At 37.4% G+C, this 18,319-nt stretch overlaps 1 long non-coding RNA gene across 1 annotated transcript in view; it reads right to left on the bottom strand.

Moving 5' to 3' along the window:
- Nucleotides 1–477: 477 nt before the first annotated feature.
- The window catches only part of LOC141728934 (uncharacterized), a 77,913-nt gene continuing 60,071 nt past the window's right edge, over nt 478–18,319 (bottom strand). Inside the window, exons 2-4 of the long non-coding RNA XR_012580189.1 lie at nt 11,926–12,110; nt 1,093–1,162; nt 478–575 (exon numbers count right to left, since the gene is read on the bottom strand). This is a non-coding gene — a long non-coding RNA (uncharacterized LOC141728934). The remainder of the gene's footprint in view (nt 576–1,092; nt 1,163–11,925; nt 12,111–18,319) is intronic.

Consider the following 18,319-nt stretch of genomic DNA (forward strand, 5'->3'; position numbering starts at 1 on the left):
GAGTATTGTACCAGTAAGTTGCAATCTCTATCTTCTGGTGGCTGAAATTTTGTCTTGCAACAGTACATTTCCTTTTATATGAGGATGAAGAATTAATTTCCACTTTTCTTTACAGCAATGCTATTTTGTTATTTAATGCAACACTGTGTGAAAGGTCAAAAGATTTTTGGTTTTTTGTCTTGTAATTGTAATCCATACCTTAATTATAATGTGTGTACTTTAACAAATCAATATAGTTGTAATACTGTTTTTTTTTTTTTTAACTCCGCTTTTCTTTACTCCTTTTTCTTTGTCAGAGAAAATAAATTACAATTCTACCTGGAAATGCATAGCAAAATACACTTAACTGCTATATCAAATTCTGAAAGTAAGGAATGTGCTTTCAGACACCTTTAATAGGTACTTCATTTGGAGGGTTTCAGTTGTGTAATGGAGATTCTTTTGCTTTTACTCACATAGAGACATGGTCACATCTAGAAAGTGGTCAGAAAAAAAGACAATTCCATTTCAAATAGGCATCATTATTCATTCAAGGCTTAACTTCATATCCTTTTGGTGTAGAAGTAGGTTCTGCACTGGAATTTAAGAGAAATTAAATATTAGTTACAACCTTATCACATTTGCAAGATTCTTCAAGATTGGAAATAGTGTTTCCCACTGGTTTAACAAATTTCTGTGTTCTGAAAGTTCTTGTGTTCAGGCTAAATCTTAAAAAAAAATCTGTGGAAAAGAAAAAATCAGTAGAGATCCTTTAGGGAAAGGCAAGACTTCATCAGCCACAGACTCACAGAGAACATCAGAAGAATGAAGCTATGGTGTGAAAGATGTGGAATAAAGAGAGTGAATTTTTATACACATGGTATGATGACAAAAATTCCAAATTCACTTTTAATATCAACCAATATGTATCCCCTAGCTCACTTTTGACAGACATTTATTGTTTCCTACTTGATTAGCATCAGAGACTGTAAATAAGTGGTCTTCAAGTTTTGTAAGCTGAGGTGAAATGAAGGAGATGTTCAGAAAAGGAACAGGTTACTTTATTTAAGAAGAGCTATCACATAAAGCTAGATTTATGACTGCTTCACTTACCTGAAGTTGGGTGATTACAGCAAAAAGACAGAGGAATTTGATTTTTTTTTCTTCATCCCTGTTATATCATCTGAAAAACAAATTCCAATTGGCTTTCCTGATGGAATAACTTGTATGTTATCTTCAGAAACACTGCATTCTTCAGTCTATACTTGGATTATTTTGGTCTAAAACATATTATGGCTTCCAAACTCCCTGAAAAGTGCTTACTGCTGAAAATATATCTGTTGTGTTGAGACATTTCAGAATGCAGTTGTGCAATCTCAGATAATTTTGTTTGATTACTCACCATTTTCAAATCAGTTTTAGATAGCCAGAAAAACTGTTATTTTGGATAATTTCAATAAGAGAAGAAATAGTTCCCAAGTGGATGATACAGTTTAATGACTTAAAATGTTCATTTTTTGTTTGTGGTGTGTGTGATAGTGTCAGATCCCGAGTAATGGCAATGAACAACAGTCAAGCTTAAGACTGCCTATGAGCAGGATCAGTTGAAAAATGTGTTATTTTCTGTCTGAGTACAGTAGCACTTTGCATGAAGTTTTACGTAGGAAATATTTTTATGAGAGATGAAGGAGCACTAAGAAGAGGGGAAAAAAAATCAATGTTTTCTATGGTATTTCTTCATTCAATGCATGACGAATAAGAAGTAGAGACAGCAATAAAAAGTTACTTTACAAATTAACTTTATAAAATTTAAAATCACGGACCACACATATCAGTTTTGTTAAATGTTTATACATTCATGATCATAATGACTTGCATTAGTATCATGACAATTTAGGAGGCTGCTGAAGCATGGTCTGGGCAGCCATAATAATAACTCCTGTGTAATGGATTTTCTGGGCCAGCATTTGATAGATAATCACAGCTGGTGGCCACAACTGCCCTCTGAAGTGACCAGGCCTCAGGGAGGTGAGAAGCACCTGTCCCTGGCAAAGGTGATCTTTTGATATACCTCAATAAATATTTTCCTTAGGGCCTCTGAGGCTCATTCTGAAGCACAGCTGGGTACTTAGGGCATTGCAGCCTCTAGCTGCTCATTCTGCCCCTTGCTGAAGGTTACAGCCATCGTTGAAAAAGCTGACAGGGGAGAATCTACACTCATATTTCAGCAGTTCTGTTCACAGGCTGGCTGATGAGGGCTAACTTTACAGCTCAGGAATGGATTGACAACTTGAGGGGCTGAGGTATTGACAACTGGGACAAGCAATACCTTAAACCATTGCAGCTAAAACCAGAAGTGACTTGACTTCATAAAGTTTAGAGCTATTTTGAAATTCATTGTACACTGTGCCCCTGAAATTTTCTTACAAAACTGGAATGATGTGAAACTAGGCATTCACACAATGTCAGGTTTCCAAATTGAAAGGATTTCAACTTTTTAAATTTATCATCTTAACAGTGTATTACTATAAAATGGTGCTTATAAGAGAAATTGCAGAAAAGAACAAGAAGAATGAGCAGTGTTCTTGAAAACACGACCTCTGAAGAAAAGATAGGATTTGAAGAAAAAAAAATGACTGGAAGGGATATAAAATAGCACACTTTGATATGCAGAACGTGGTAACAAAGAGGAAAGGAATAATCTGTTCTCTGTGTCAACCTTGGATAGAACAAGAAGTAATGGTCTTAAATTAGAGCAAAGGAAATTTAGATTATGTATTAGGAAAAGATTTCCAACCATAAATCACAGAAAAGGACCATCTAGAGAGACTGTGGAATTATCATTACTGGAAGTTTTTGAGAACAGACTGGGCAGACAATATTCAAGGCTGACTAAAGTGTAGGGAATCCTCTTCTGGGAAAAAATTATAAACTCTTAAAGTTCTTCTTTAGATTTTTTTTTAATGCCTGAATGTCAAATCCATTGCATGAAATTAAGCACAAATTAGCTAAAAATTTAAGCACAAGTTAGCTGAAAAAAAAGGTAAAACCACTAGCCAAATAATGTGAAGAATGAAGGACATGCTGACTGTTTGCTAACTAACAGATCATAATGGGACTGATTTTTTGCTGCTATTCCATGAAATGAATGATGTACTAATAGCTGTAGCTTATCCATGTGGGGAACAAGTTGAATCAAGTAAAAATTAGCAAAGTGCCTTCCCTTCTTCTCTTCTTTTACCTTTAAAGTTATTTTAAACCATTTTCTGCATTCATTGTATTGTGATGGTTAACAAAATAAATGTCATCTCCAGCCCCCTTTGGGGTCAGGCCTTAAATGTTCAAGGGATTTTTAAATTATATGCAAATAATAGCTGAACTACCCAGCATGTTCCCTTATGTGGATGAGCAGCCTAGCTTCTAGCACCTGGGATCTGATCTTTCAGTGCTGATGCTACTTAAATGAAATAACATTGGAAATTTCAGTTTTCAGTCAGCAAGCAAATGCAAGAATGTTAAATAAATTCTGCTTTGCATTTTTCAGATACAGGTAGTTGTTGCAGAGAGGCAAAACCTTACAAAACAGGGGCCTTGTTACCCTTGTTAAATCAGGCTCATTACTTAGGCTGAGTAGAAAAGGACTATGGAAAAGTGACTCAGCTGAATTAGAGGTAGAAAAACAAGTTATATAACCATTACACGTCCACAGAGTGGTTTATGGGGATTGGTTGAACTACATTTGTTGTGCTTAAATGGAATGTAACTGATAATGGACCAATTGCATAAAAAGGCCTGGTTTTTGCAATAAAGGAGTTCTCTTTTGCTCTCTTTTCCCCTGCCTGGGGAATCTGCATCATTCTGCTTTGTAACAGGTAGTCATTAGCCTTGTGAAAATTTACTCTAAAAGAGCTTTTTCTTTGTGAGACTTTGTCAGTTAATAACAATATTTTATTGCACATCGTATCTGCTAGGTGCAGTGAAGTCTAAGGCATGCCTGTGGTCATCAATAAAAGCTGCCCTTTGCAAGGTATTCCAAGGCTGTCACTGTGGCAACATTTAATACTGCACATTTCACTATGAGGTTATAACTGAAATACCTTTACTGTAATTTAGCTCAAGTATTGTAAAATGATAATGATTTATTAGAATAACGAACTCGACAAAAGGTCATATCAGGTAAACTCATAAAAGCAAACATATTGAAATAGAATTATTGAGTCATAGAATAGTTTTATTGAGTCATAGAAGCTTTGAGGTTAGTCCAGCCCCCTTGGTCAAGACAGTCAGCTAGACCACGTAGTTAGGTACCACGTAGTGTCCATTTGGGTATTGAATATTACTCAGGATTAAAGTTGTGCAACCACACTGAGCAACTATTCCCATATTGTGTGCTCAGATACACCATAAAGAAGTTTTCTGTTATGATGTCAAAGTGAAATTTTCTGTATTTCAGTTTGTGCCTGTCGCCCCTTGTCCTTTCACAGATTGATACTGATAGGAGTTTGGATTTGTCTTCTTCATTTCCCCTACCAGGAATTCATATTGATAAGATTCTCCCTGTCCTTTCTTTTTTCAGGTCAAACAGTCCCAGCTCTATCAATCTTCCCTCACATGCCAGATCCTCCAATCCTTTCACAGTTTTCATTGCTCTTTGCTGAAGCAGTGTATCCATACTGCTTTCGTTCCATGGGAAGCCCAGGACTAGGAGTGTGTCTCTCCAGTGCTGGGCAGAGAACAATCACATCCTTCGACCTCCTGGCAATGCTTGGTAAGACGCCGACAGGAATTGATCCAGGGATGGATCCCTGCTAATTCCTCTTGGACCTGTTCTCTACCAGGACTGCCAGGTTCTTTTCTCCAAAAAAACTTACTGTCAGCCCCTAGCATGTCCTAGTGCATGGGTTTACCATTCATCAAGTGAATTCCCTGTCTCTTTGTAGGTCTCCATGATGTTCTGGTGAGATCTCTCCAAATGGCAACGCATCAATTTGTGGACAGGACAGGACAAACCTTGGTAGCCCCTCCACAAAGTCCCAGATCTGGGTCCCTGGCAATCAGGAAACCTCCCTGTGCAGCAGATTGGACTGGCAGCTGGAAGCCTTGGTACCTTGCAGCAGGCAGTCTCCCTCTGCTGTCACTCATTGCTTCCTTGAGATGCTGCTGCACGGCCCAAGCTCAGTCAGGCTGGTTGCTCCAACAAAAGGCAAAGCTATCAATTCTCAAGCACTAGGAATCAACATTTCACATAGAGTAACCCTTGCTGTATTATGTCTTTGCAGTATATTTTCAGCATATTTTTAGTTACAATAGGATTTTTTTTCACCTTCCCATTTAAACTGAGTACAGTTTAAAAGATAGCACTGGAAAAAGGCATAGTTGACTAACACTGTTGCACACCATTTTTTATCTTTACAAAAGGAAGAGAAAAATTTTTAATGGTTTGAGATACTTTTGTAGTAACAGAAAGATAGCATTTTGAATAAGATAAATTTACTTTCCTTCTTATTTCACTATTATGATGATATTCTGGGAACGCTGCAGGGTTCTGCTTTGAAAAAAAAGTGAACAGGAGTATATGAGGGCCAAGCAAGGGAAAAGATTATCCAGCCATGTCAAAGATATGGATAGTCTGCCCATTTGGAAGAATAGCAAAGCTCAAGCATCACTATATATTAGAGAGAAATTAAACCAAAAATAGATTGTCAAACACTCAAATAAATAAAACAAAAATAATCCGGTGCTGTCTCACTGAAGTTCTCTGTGAGTCTAATTCCAGCTCTGTTAAAAGGTCAATAGGATTTGTATGTCTTCAAAACTCTCCCTTGGTTTGTCAGAGCTAAGCCACACAGAGTTAGTTTCCAAGTGTCACTATGATATTCAAAATCACCATGCAGATGTCACAGATCTACCAAAGAGATCTACCAAAAATATGTCTATACTGGGTGGGTGTGTACTCTAGTTCTGCCTAAAATGAGTCACAACTCTTTTGTCCCATGCTGCGTTCTCAAAGGATACTGCTTCTGTAACAGTAATTTGAAAATTGCCTGGAAAGCAGGCAATAAAAGTTAAAGTCTCCTTAAGTACACAGTGTTGATTTTGGATTTTTGTTTGCTTGTATGTTTTGGTGGTGTTGTTTTTTTAAAAATTTTAATTTGTTTGTTTAAAAGCAGCCAAAAGAGTGGCTTGTATTTTTTGTTATTGCAGTCCAGATATCTCATTAGAGAGGTTTGTTTCAGAGATGAGTTGAAAACACATGTAGCAGCAATTGCAGACCCTGCAGCAGCAGCAGTAGGGCTGCTGCCAGCAGCAGGAATTGCTGCAGACTCTGATTCTGGTAACAAAGCCAAACAGGAGAGGAGCTTGGGAATTCAGATGACTGATATGGCTGGCTGCCTCTGCCTAAGGACATAGTGCCAGAGGAATTTTTAGCTGATGATTTTGAACTGGAAGACAAGTCTCCCCAATCAAAGTTGTCCCTTTCCTCTAGCAGTCCAATTTCTGGATAATTTAAGCAACTTCCCACTCAGATCCTCTGTAAGCTAATGAAAAGTTTTTCCTTTGCCATCTGCATAGAGGAAGATGGAAAGATGATGGAAAATCGCCCTGACTGTCAAGTTGTGTACAGAGTCTGCATTGCAATGCTTGTCTGAGTGATGTACAGACATTTTTGGCCTTCAGGGCTGTTGTATTTACCATCTTTTGTATCCTTTTCACTCGCATTCTTAAATACTTCCCATGTAAAGATTTGTCTCTTGCCTTCCTCTCCCTTCATCTCCACTAGGCATTTCAATGTCATTATTAGATGCACATGCAGGCACCATAATTTTTGGTTTTCAATTAGTGGCAGTGAAAGTGCAAATGGTTACCAGTACACCAGGACACAGCTGCTTATCCTTAACCTGTGTCCTATCTGTGGGCAGGTAAGGACGAGTGTAAAGCTACCCAATATAAAATACAGTGAAGAGTCTGTACAACTAATTGAATTACTATGACATTTTCTCATTGTTCCTAATAGTATCTTAGCATTATCTTTATATTTTAAGATGCCTGTAACTCAGACCCAGTAATGTTCTCTAAACATAAGGAAAAAATATTGTATGAATTATTTTTTGTCTGAAAAGCAACTATTGTACATAAGCAATCATCTAAAAAAGATCACAAGGAATGTAGAGAATGGATTTAGTGTGTCTATATGGCAGCACAATGACATGATGGACTGTAATGGTTCTGTGGTAAATAATACAGATTAAAACTGGATTTTAAAAACAACATGTCTCTCTCAGTTCACTAAGTATTTAAAATTATCTCAGCTCTCATTTAGTTTCATCAACAGTATTTTTCTTCTTTTGAACTCAGCACTAAAAGGCAAGGGAATCCAGAATTATTTCACAGTAAAATAACATTAGAAGCTTTCATTAAAATTACATCAATCTATTTATACTGCTCTCATGTAATGTATACTGTTCTAATGTAATGTAATTTTAATTACAAAAATTCACTAAGCAGTCTAGCCTAATATTTGCTTTTATATTTTTCTTTCTAATAGCAGTCTTAAAGCACTAGGTGTTGCATTTCATTCACAGGAATGAAGCTATTCACACTGCTTTTGCAGCTGAGACCAGTGGTAAAGAAGGACGATTGACTGTGTCTAAATTTTGGGGTGCTCTACCTTTGTATGACCAAACATCTGCTTTATTATTGACTTTGCTTCTCAAATACTATTTAAAAATATTTTCCTTGCCAATAAGAAAAATTGTTATTTCAAAAAACAGACTTGTTTATCTCTGTTTAGCACCATACTGCGATTCCAATGAGACCAGCTCTGTCTGTTGTATTGACTTTAGCTACTTATGGATACCAAGATGGAAAAAAAAGGAAGCCACAGTAGACATGGAAAATTTTGAAAATCTTTTATAAATAATTGTGGCCATTGACCCACTTCACTCTCAGATGTGAGGGGCTATTTCTACACCTACATATTTACAGTTGCTGGGGCTCATCCTGCCTATGTTTCTGCTCAGCTGTACGTGCTGGTATGTCCCATAACACTGCAATGTGACATCTCAGGGAAGAGGGGCTTTATTCTGTCAGGTCTCCTTTCCAAATGAAGGATAATGTTCATGAATCTGGCAGAATAAGTGGAATAAGCCTAACTGAAGTGTAAATGCAGCTGCACCTGAAGAGATGTGGCCTGGCCCTCCCAAAACTCCCAGAAGGGAGAGAGCACCACTCGAGCTACTGAAGCACTAAGGGCAGGAGGGAGTGGGGCATTGTCTAAGGGCAGGAGGGACTGGGGCATTGTCTGGTTGCTTGGGCTAAGTAAAGGATGCCAAGCACTGCCAGCTTCAGGAGCCCCAGTCCCTGAGGATGCTTTCCAGTGGGCAGCCAGGTAACCCCAGGTCTGGCATAAAGCAGACCACTGTAAGTGGCAGATGTCTGGCAGGGATAGACATGAAGAGCTTTGGCACAGGAATGGCTTCATTCTACCAACACACAATGATTTCTAGCATGCAGTATGGTGCCATGTATATATATGTGTGTGTGTGCACATAGACATGCATTTTTATTTATCTATACAAATACAAATAGTACATGAACATAAAGGCATGCTCATGCATCTATGTATGCACAGAGCAAGCTAGGCATTGAATATTTTGAAGGGGGCTCCCGGTGGAAGAGATCAGGACAAATTTTTGTCTGCTAAAATGTAACGTGTATGCTGCCCTCTGTTTTATATTTTATTTTCTTTTTTAAAGCTTTTATTATTATATGATTTTTCTGTTAGGTTCTTCTCAGTTTGAAAAAAGAAAATCCACAACAAATAATTCTATTTCCTGATTATGCAATGATTATTCTTTCTCTTATACTCTTTAAATCCATTTAATTAAAAAAAAAATAAATCCCAGTTTTCCCTTCCCTTCCCTTCCCTTCCCTTCCCTTCCCTTCCCTTCCCTTCCCTTCCCTTCCCTTCCCTTCCCTTCCCTTCCCTTCCCTTCCCTTCCCTTCCCTTCCCTTCCCTTCCCTTCCCTTCCCTTCCTTTTATAAAATGAATCATCATAATATGCATATGAAAAGCCCCTTGTAATTTTTTATTACCATGGAACTGCATGGAAAAATACATTAGATAGTACAGGTAACAGAGATTGATCTTGAATTTGAAAATTTATGAAGAAAACTGAATCAGAGAAATGTAAATGGAAGAGAAGATATTAATCAACATGCAAAAGTCAGGCAACATTTTTTCCTGAGAACACTCATCAAAGTTTAAAAGCATATACATGTGTACAGAAAAAGAACCGTTGATAAAAAAATGTTTTTTTCTTATTTTCTCTCACTTTGCCAAGACAATTGCAGTGATAGCTTAGTGAGACTCAATAAGACTGTTATTAGATTAGAAAATGATCAAAATAGAATAATGAAAGTATATCTATTAGGGAATTAGTTGGCATCCACTTCACCAAGGTTAGCTCCATCTGTAATGATTGATGGTGGGGGTTTTTGCTCCTTGCTCTGGGGACCAGTCACTGACCAAAGGCAAGATCCTGGATGCCCTACTATCTGACTGACATGCACCAAAATTATAATTTACTGGCTCTGAACACCAATGAAAAGGAAAGATTATGATTATGATGGGCAGAAAAAAGTATGGCTAGACTCTAGGTATTTAAAATACAAACTGGTGTGCAGAAATGATATGCACTGCAAAGCAGAGCACTCCAATTTGATCCTGCTACCAGCTAAAGGCAGTGGCTCATTCAAGTGCACATGAGAAATACATTTAGAAAAAAATGAGAGCAGAGGAATACATGAAGTTGGTTACATACTGAACAGGTTTAGAAGGTTCCTATAAAATATTAACTCCTGCAGCCAACAGTTCAGCCTCACATGACATGCAATCAGCACACTGTTCTCTCTTGCAGAAATTAATCTACTCACCTTTCTGGATCATGCTTGACAACACATCTTCTTCTGTAGCCTGCTGTTCTGCTCTTTTCTCACTGCAGCTTTTCACACTTTGGCAAAACTGACCTGCTAAAATTGCTTTTTCCAGCAGGAAAAATCTTCTTTTGGTTCCTACTGTCAAATATTTAATCAAATAATTTTTACTCCATTTTTCTCTTGGCCAAATATGTTACTGATCTTAGAAGATTTCACCTTCTGAGTCAAACTTGAAAAAATACTTAGCATATACTTATGTGCTAAAATGAGTCCACTTTCTGCATAAGGGGAGTGTCCACATTGACAAAGAGATTAGAACAGGTAACTGCACACTCTTTTGAGTACTGTTGTATAGGAGTGTCACTGCATTAATTAGTTCACAAATTTTAGTTAAAGGCTTGTGGACCCAATTAAAAATAGATAAATAAAACCTTCTGGACAGATTTTTCAACAATAGCTTTTTAGTCAGAGAATGGCAATTCTCAATGGGTGACCTTAATCACCTGACAGTGATGTACTGTATCATGTTTAGTTGTTTACTTATCTATTTCTGAAACTGATGGATCAGATACACGAGCTTGTTTATCATGCTCAACTCCTTGTCTATTTGATTCAGTAAAAGTTTTATCAGATTTAACATGCTATGTATTTATCAGGTGATATGTGCACTTAATGTGCAATGCAGTAGATAACGATAGTGCTGTAAGGGCAGGAAATCTGTCAGTGTTTCCATTATAAACCCTATTTCCCAGGGTTTATCACTGAGCCACAGCTCACTGTCAGTTTAGATACAGTTTTTAAAATAAAATCATGTTTATATTGATACAACTATCTTGTAATGCAAGCTCTGGTCTGAGGTATGCCTATTGTTTTAAAGGCTTTGCACTTAATACAGAAAAAATTGCTTCCAAAGGTGAGCAGAAGTGTTTTGTTCTGCACTTTTATGACAGAACTCATATTATTATTAATGGAAGTAATGTCTATTTCTCATTTGATAGATCTCAATTTCTTTGCTAATGGGCAAGAGACCTCTCTTAGCTTAAACATAAATTACCAAAATGCTTTTGAGATATATCATGCTTCTAGAATAAGCTGAGGCTTGAACAGTAACCAATAAAGTTATGCTGTATTTAAATTAGGTGAATAGGTTTGTTCCACCAAAATCTCAACTAAGGTAATGATAGTCTCCTTCTGCTTGGAAGATGGCTGTTGAAAAATTCTTACAATGAAGGAGAGGTGCTTGTGTTTTCTTGGGTTTGCCTGCGTTCCCATGGGACTGTTTGTGGGTGCTTTCTTCATTTTCTTCAAGTTACTGTTTCCAAATATTTGAACTCTGCTCTAGAAGAAACATGAATTTCTGCAGATGCTATTCTCAGGAGCGGCCTCTGGCTAACAGGTGTCCAAAGACAGCAGTGCCTCAGGTGTGAGTCCTTGTCTGATCAATAATCCCAGGCCCATGCAGAAGCAGGTGAATCCTTGACTCACACCAACATGGGGCTCAGCAAGTTGTATTGTTAAAGGCAAATTTTTATCTGTAAGTCAACTGTGGTTTTTACACATTCATACATATATATATATATATATATAAGGAGATTCAAAGTGATATCTATGCCTTGAAGGGTTTGAAAGAACATATTATATACATGGGTGTGTGTGAAATATGTTAGAATATTCCCAAATCTCTCTAGATGAAATGCCAGGCCAAACTGTCATGATTTAACCCCAGCTGGGAATTAGCCCCACAGAACTGCCCACTCACTCACATACCCCCGTGGGATGGGGTAAAGGATCCAAGGAGTAAAAGTAAGAAAAGTTGTGAATTGAGATGAAGGCAGTTAATAGGTAAAGCTATCAGCGTTAAATTAAATTGAAGAAGGGGACATCATGCTGCTTCTTGTGCTGGATAATGCTGAAGCCAGTCTGACTCATCTGCCCCAAAGGGAAACATCCTGACATTGGCACAATATCTGCATAAAGGAAGAAAAAGTGATAATACTGATAACATACCCAAAATTGCTGAGCTGACGCAGCTGGCCTGGGGATATATGACTGGGAGTCAATTACTTTATACTGAACTATAAAAACCCAGTCTCAAATTTTAAAGGCAGGGTCTTCTGACATAAGCCTTCTTGAAGTGTATGCGTGATTCCTCCCTTGAGTGGGGTCATCCCTCCTGGTAACTCCTCTTACACCTGGAAGGTGAGAGAAAAATTAGCATTGTCATGGGTGAGTGGCATTAATCTCTAGTTAAGAATTGTTTTGCTAGCTTAATACAATTGCTTTAATATAATTGCTTTGATATTGCTTCAAAATAATGCACTATATTATAACAGTTGTTACAGCTCCTATATTGTGTAGTAAATACTTCTGATTAATTTTTTTTCTAATCATTATCATAATAAATCATACATATTTATATAAATATATCTGGATTGCTATTCATAATTCTGCAGGACAAAGTTATGTAAAGGTTCAATTACACATGTATAATCCTTTAGATATAAACAGGTGACAAAGTCTCTGGGAAGGAGTTTAGAAAGAAGTGTATCCTTTCCATATCTTGTGACTTAATGGGAATGTTGGAAATTATATTACTTTCCAAACTAATTTTTAATTAGTTGCTTTAATTAAATGCAAACCATGCTCACTTTTAGCCAGCCCTTTATTAAGTTTCTTCATGGACTTATTTGCTTACTTTGACCATTAAATGATAAAAAACTTAAGTTTGTTAAAACTAACCCCGACGAGCTTCAATAAAAAAAGTCAAAAGCATTTGAAGATTGTAAATCTGGGATCCTAAATTTCTGATCATTCAAGGCTGCTGGAGTAACCAGAAGATACAGAGGAGATTAAGGCCTGGAAAGCTGGAGACTCTTATCTGAGAAAAAGATAACAAAAGGACTAAAGAATGTGGATCAAATTAGCATCAAGAGTGAGAGATCAATAACCAATAGAGAATAGAATACTAGCTAATGAAGACAATTATGTAATTTAGGATTATGTAACTTGAATATTAATTTCTTTGTTTGCTAAAAGTTTATAAATAAGTGGAAAAGTTCTGTATCAGTGTTTGTGTGGTGGCTGGAACTTTTTCAGCCTCACACACACCTCTTGGCCAAGAATACAGTAACGCCTTACTCGCCAACGTTAGAAAGGCTGTGTTAGGGAGTCTTGTTTACCCTGACAATTTAGGCTTTTGGTAACAAGAGGACTTTACCCTCTCTCATAAAGTTTGTGTGAAGCCCCCATTCTGCCTGTAATGCTGCTGAGCTCTATATGCTGCCATATGGTCTTGGATCATTTGGGGTCAGGATTCCTGGCTGCGTTCCCTCCCACTCCTTGTGCAGCCCCAGCCCTCTCCCTGGTGGGGTGTGGAGCAGAAAATGCTTGGCTCTGAGTAAACACTGCTCAGCAATAGGAGAAACATCTCTGTGTTATCAACACTGTTTCCAGCACAAATCTAAAACATAACTCCATACTAACAATTGTGAAGAAAATTATCTCTACTGCAGTCAAAACCAGCACATTTGCAAGGCAATAGCATTCACAGAATGGAAAGAAGAGCAGGGTTGCAACCTAACTTTTACTTCTAAACTTCAGAGTGGATTTTTTAAAAAAATAAATTTATAAATTGATAAACACCTTAATTCAGGGACTGAGTTTAAGCCCATAAAAGATAGCTGTCGTAGTAGACCAGGCATTTCCATAATTCAGGAATGTGTTTATGCTCTGGACTCATTGCATCAGCCATATCTTTTGTATTTTACTTTATCTCAGTTTTCCATAAGCAAAAGTCAAGTTGGTCAACTTTCCAGCTATGATAGGCATCAATGAGGTTTTGAAGCATGGCTGAGGTAACCTATAACCTTTGCAGTGCAGGCTTAATCACCATACTTACAAATCTGTGCACGTCTATGTTGTAAAGAGTCAGCTCTTGTAGGTATAGCTGGGGTTTCTACAACATGGATAATGCCCCAGTGCCATAATAACCTTGAATTTTATGCTTACAAGAATATTGTGAGGAAGTAATATTCGAGGGTTTGTTTGATTTTTCTCATTGCAAAAAGAGATCTGTAAATTAAAAGAGGTGACAGCACTGAAGAAAGAATAAATCCTCATCACACTGGCTCTTTTATAGATTAAGTTAAAAAATATGCATCTTTTAACCTTCTTATTGATCCATATAATGTCAACATTTGTAAAATGGGTTGTACTTTAAAGACCTTTATTTCTCATTCAGATATAAAAGGATGTTTTCCTTTAAACTTCTGTGAGATCAGGATTTAAGCTCGAGACTTGTCCATGTTCAGAAAAAAAGTGGCATTTAGTGCAAGTGTTTTTCTAACACCTTTATCACAAAACCACCCTTGCAAAGACTTTCTGTTTGGTTCTCCTTCACACTGTGTCCTGTGACAGTTGATGTCTTTGAGAATCTTCTTATTGTAATATGCCAGCCTTACTGGCAAGGTATGAATTACTAGACAAAGTTCACTGCAGTGAAAAATCAGGCCACTTAAGTGAAAACTACTGCTGCCTTTTAATCTGTTTTCTCTGAGTGGTGGGCTTTACCACAACTTAGGTGGTCTGTTAAAAACTCTTTTTTGCAGTTAATGTTCATGACATTTCATATAGTGTTCCAAATATTTATTGTGAGCAAAATGTGTCTTCAGCATTCTCAGCAAGTATTCACAACCAGGATCCATATAGTATTTTTAATATTTTATGTTAATATTTGAGTTAGTATTATAATGTCAGCAGGAGCTCTGAGGCTGGTATGATGGAAATCAAAAACTGCTATGGACACTGCATTCCTGCTCTCTCTGCAGTAGTTCATGACAAATGTAAATGTTAATCTCACTCTACTGATATTAAAAATGCACCCAAAACAAGCTAAGTAATACAGAAGTCATTTGGAAAAAAAAAGTTCAGAGTCTTGAGTATTTAAATTAGAAACAGAATTGCATACTTATGAATAATGTCATTTCAAAAGAAGTCTTATGTCTGCACAGTCATTGGATGTCAGGAAAGAAATTAATAAACAAAATATTACGTTTCTGATGCTAGCTTAATCAGTTATTACTTAGAACATTGTGAAAATATTTTTCATTAAATGGAAAATGTCATTGGAATGGAAATCAGAGTCCTTGCTCTGGGAAAAAAGAAAATAAAAGGGAATGCTAAATCAGTGCAAAAACTTTGCTTCTTTGTGATTGGAAATGCATTCTTTAAAAGAGGTATACAATGGGGATGCTTTTTGCTATCTCCACAAGAATCCAGTTAGCAGATGGGAAGCAGAGTACTTTGATGGATTCAAATCCTCCTTGCTGAAAATTTTAAACTTATATTTTTCTAAAGCTACCTGTTTTGAAAAGGTATAAATAAACTAGACTAGATTCAAGGTGCCATCATTGTGCTTGACTCTGAGAGCAAGTAGAGTAGAGCAAAACCAAACAGAATGCAAAGACCACAGAATAGCTTAAAAGCAACATCGTGCCACTTGTCTTAGTTGCATCACTCTAGTAGTTGGCATAGTTGGCCCATCCATAAGTTAGGCTACTTACTGAGGAAAACTAAATCTCAGAGCAGGAATTAGCTGCTGTAGGTATTGTATATACCTACATGATGTTTGAATGAGAAATGATCCCAAGCAATCTCTGGAGTCCAGAGTTGTAAGATGTTGTAGTGTGTTCTGTTAGTTTATTTAATTACTCCCCTATTTTCTGTATCACTCCCCCATTTTCTGTAATGGTTCTGCTCTCACCAGTTCTTCCCGCCATGGTATTGTCTGTCATTTGGTTACCTTGGTTACTCCTGCCACAGTAGCCATTTTATCCATTTTATGTCAATCCTCTCTGATTACATAATTTCCCCTCCCCTGTGTTTCCTTATATGAATTTGTTCTTCTCCCTGGGCCCAGTCAATCACTCTCCACTCCTCCCAAGCTTCCAGAATCTTCTTCTACCTGAGAGTTATGATTGGCTGTGGCTCTGGGGCCCCTCTCTTATAATGTAACTATTGGTTTCTCCCCAGTGCCTATTATGTTAAGTCCACTCCCCTACCTTCCCCTATTGGTTCCTTGTAAGCCCCTCCCATGAATTCCTCCCCCCTTTGTAACCCTGTTGCACCCTTTGTTAGAGGTCACTCACTGGCAGACAGGTTAGATTCAACACCTGGGTGTCTGTCATTCCTGGGTTCTACAATAAATCTGATAAGTCCCCAGTGAGTGTCCGGACTCTTGACTCTCGTCGGCCAGCAGCGATTCCGTCCGCTGTGAGCACAGCCGGAAGCCTTCTGACGCCGAGGGGCACTCACACATGGCAGCTGGGTGTTGGCCGCCCTCCTGCTAGCTGGACACCTGACTTTAGGGCCACACCACACTGCAGTAACACTGTGTTAGTCATGGTCAGGGTCTTTGTCTGAACTGGCACTGCAGCTTCTTTCTCCTCAAGATTGCTTTGAACTCTGAAGTTAGTATTTGTTATAATTCAGTTTGTGTCCATGTTGGAAAACATTAAAGCCAGATAGGATTGGAAAGAACACACACATCTTCCATGCTGACATAATCCATTAAAAAAACCAATTCCTTATTCCATACCAAAGAGTGTGAATGAACCTGTTCACAAACCATAGCTCCCTCACTCAGCAGGCCTGCCTTTTCCCTAGTCTTCCTTTTGCTACTGATGGACTTGGAGAAGCTCTTCTTGTTGCCCTAGATATCCCTTGCCACGTTCTATTCCAAGTGGATCTTATTCTTCCTTATTGCATTCCTGAATAATCTGACAATGTTCCCTGAACAAGGTACAAGTAATTGATAAAAACAATAGCAGTAATAATAACAACAACAATAACGATAATAACAACTATATTATTATTATTATTACTATTATTATTATTATTATTATTATTATTATTATTATTATTATTATTACTACTACTACTACAATAATAATAAAAAAAACAGACTGGAGGATTTTTATATATGGACCTTTTCCCTTCAATTTACCCACTTACCAGTTTAGCTGACACAGCATATTGATATCAACCTTGTATAGGATAAAGAGGAGAGCACGGAACCAGTTGCTCCTTTACAACTTCTTTCCAGGGTTAAGCTTGCATTAACTTATTCCTTTTTGGTATGAACACATAATGCAATGTTGAACCTTATAATCAGAATTCTGTGAAATGGAGATACCAGACATTTTATCTATACATTTCAGAGATACCACTTTCCAATGATAATGGTAATTATGCAGTTCCTAGTGTAAGGCCACAAATTTTTCATTTGACTTTGTATCTACCGGATGTTCCTTTTATTCTCTAACAAGAATTTGACTGTAGTAGATTTTAGGAAAAAAGCCAAGGGATTCTGACAGACTTTTTCCTTCTCTAAGATACACATCCTTCATAGTAGACAGATTAGTCTCAGTGAATCATGTATTAAAAAAAAAAAAAAAAGAAAATGAAATTCACTAAAGCTGTCTTACAAGTAGGCCTTGATTTCAGTTAGAGTCAACTTGCATTATTCTTTAGCAATCACTCCTTGCTACTGCCCTGTTTACAAGAGGTCATGATGATCCAAATGCACCTGACAGGTCCAGGACTGGATTTAGAGACCAGATGGTGTTTCAGTCAGCTGGAAACCACAGTCCAATTAACCCTTGCCATCCAGACTACAGTGCTGTCCCAGATTGAATTACTCACATGTATTTAGTCCTGCCACGACTTCTGGTAGTAGATAAAGAAGAGGAAGACATATTCTCTTACTATGAAGGAAGGAAAAGCATAAAAGAGTAGAGTTTGTTCAGTTTAAAAAACCTGAGGACTTTAGCAGGAATGAACTGAACAGTACATATTAAGTATGTAATTATACCCCAGTGAAACAATCCCTCTAGCAGAGGCCACATGCAGAGTATGTCTAGATCCTCCTGGTTTTCTAGTTCCATCATTCTCTTGTTGGATATCTGGAGGAAATTTGTGTGAGTGTGTCTGTCATTTAACTGATACAGTGGGCACAGGGATGCTAATGTGTTCTGGCCATAGCTTGGCACATTCTTGTAGGCTCATAAAGTAGAAAATTATTTGGCATGCTCTTGAGAAAAGCCTGGGCCCACTCTTGATAAATATCTGTAACTTTATATGGACATTTAGAGGCCTTTGCTCTGTGGCTGGTGATGTTTGGACAGGGCTGTTTGAGTGCTCATAGTTGTTGCATTTTTCAGTAAATGCACATTTTTTAGTAAATGCCCATTTTGAAGTGCCCCAAAAATGTCTTTAAAATACATTTGCTTCCTTTCTCTCATGATCTGGGCATGAAGTTATTCAGTAGGCTAAGATTTATCTGCAGTAAATTCTTATAACAACAAAAAAATATTTACTTTATCTCTTGGCTCCATAGCTATCT

Source organism: Zonotrichia albicollis, chromosome 4, assembly GCF_047830755.1.
Source record: "Zonotrichia albicollis isolate bZonAlb1 chromosome 4, bZonAlb1.hap1, whole genome shotgun sequence".
Classification (NCBI taxonomy): Eukaryota; Metazoa; Chordata; class Aves; order Passeriformes; family Passerellidae; genus Zonotrichia; species Zonotrichia albicollis.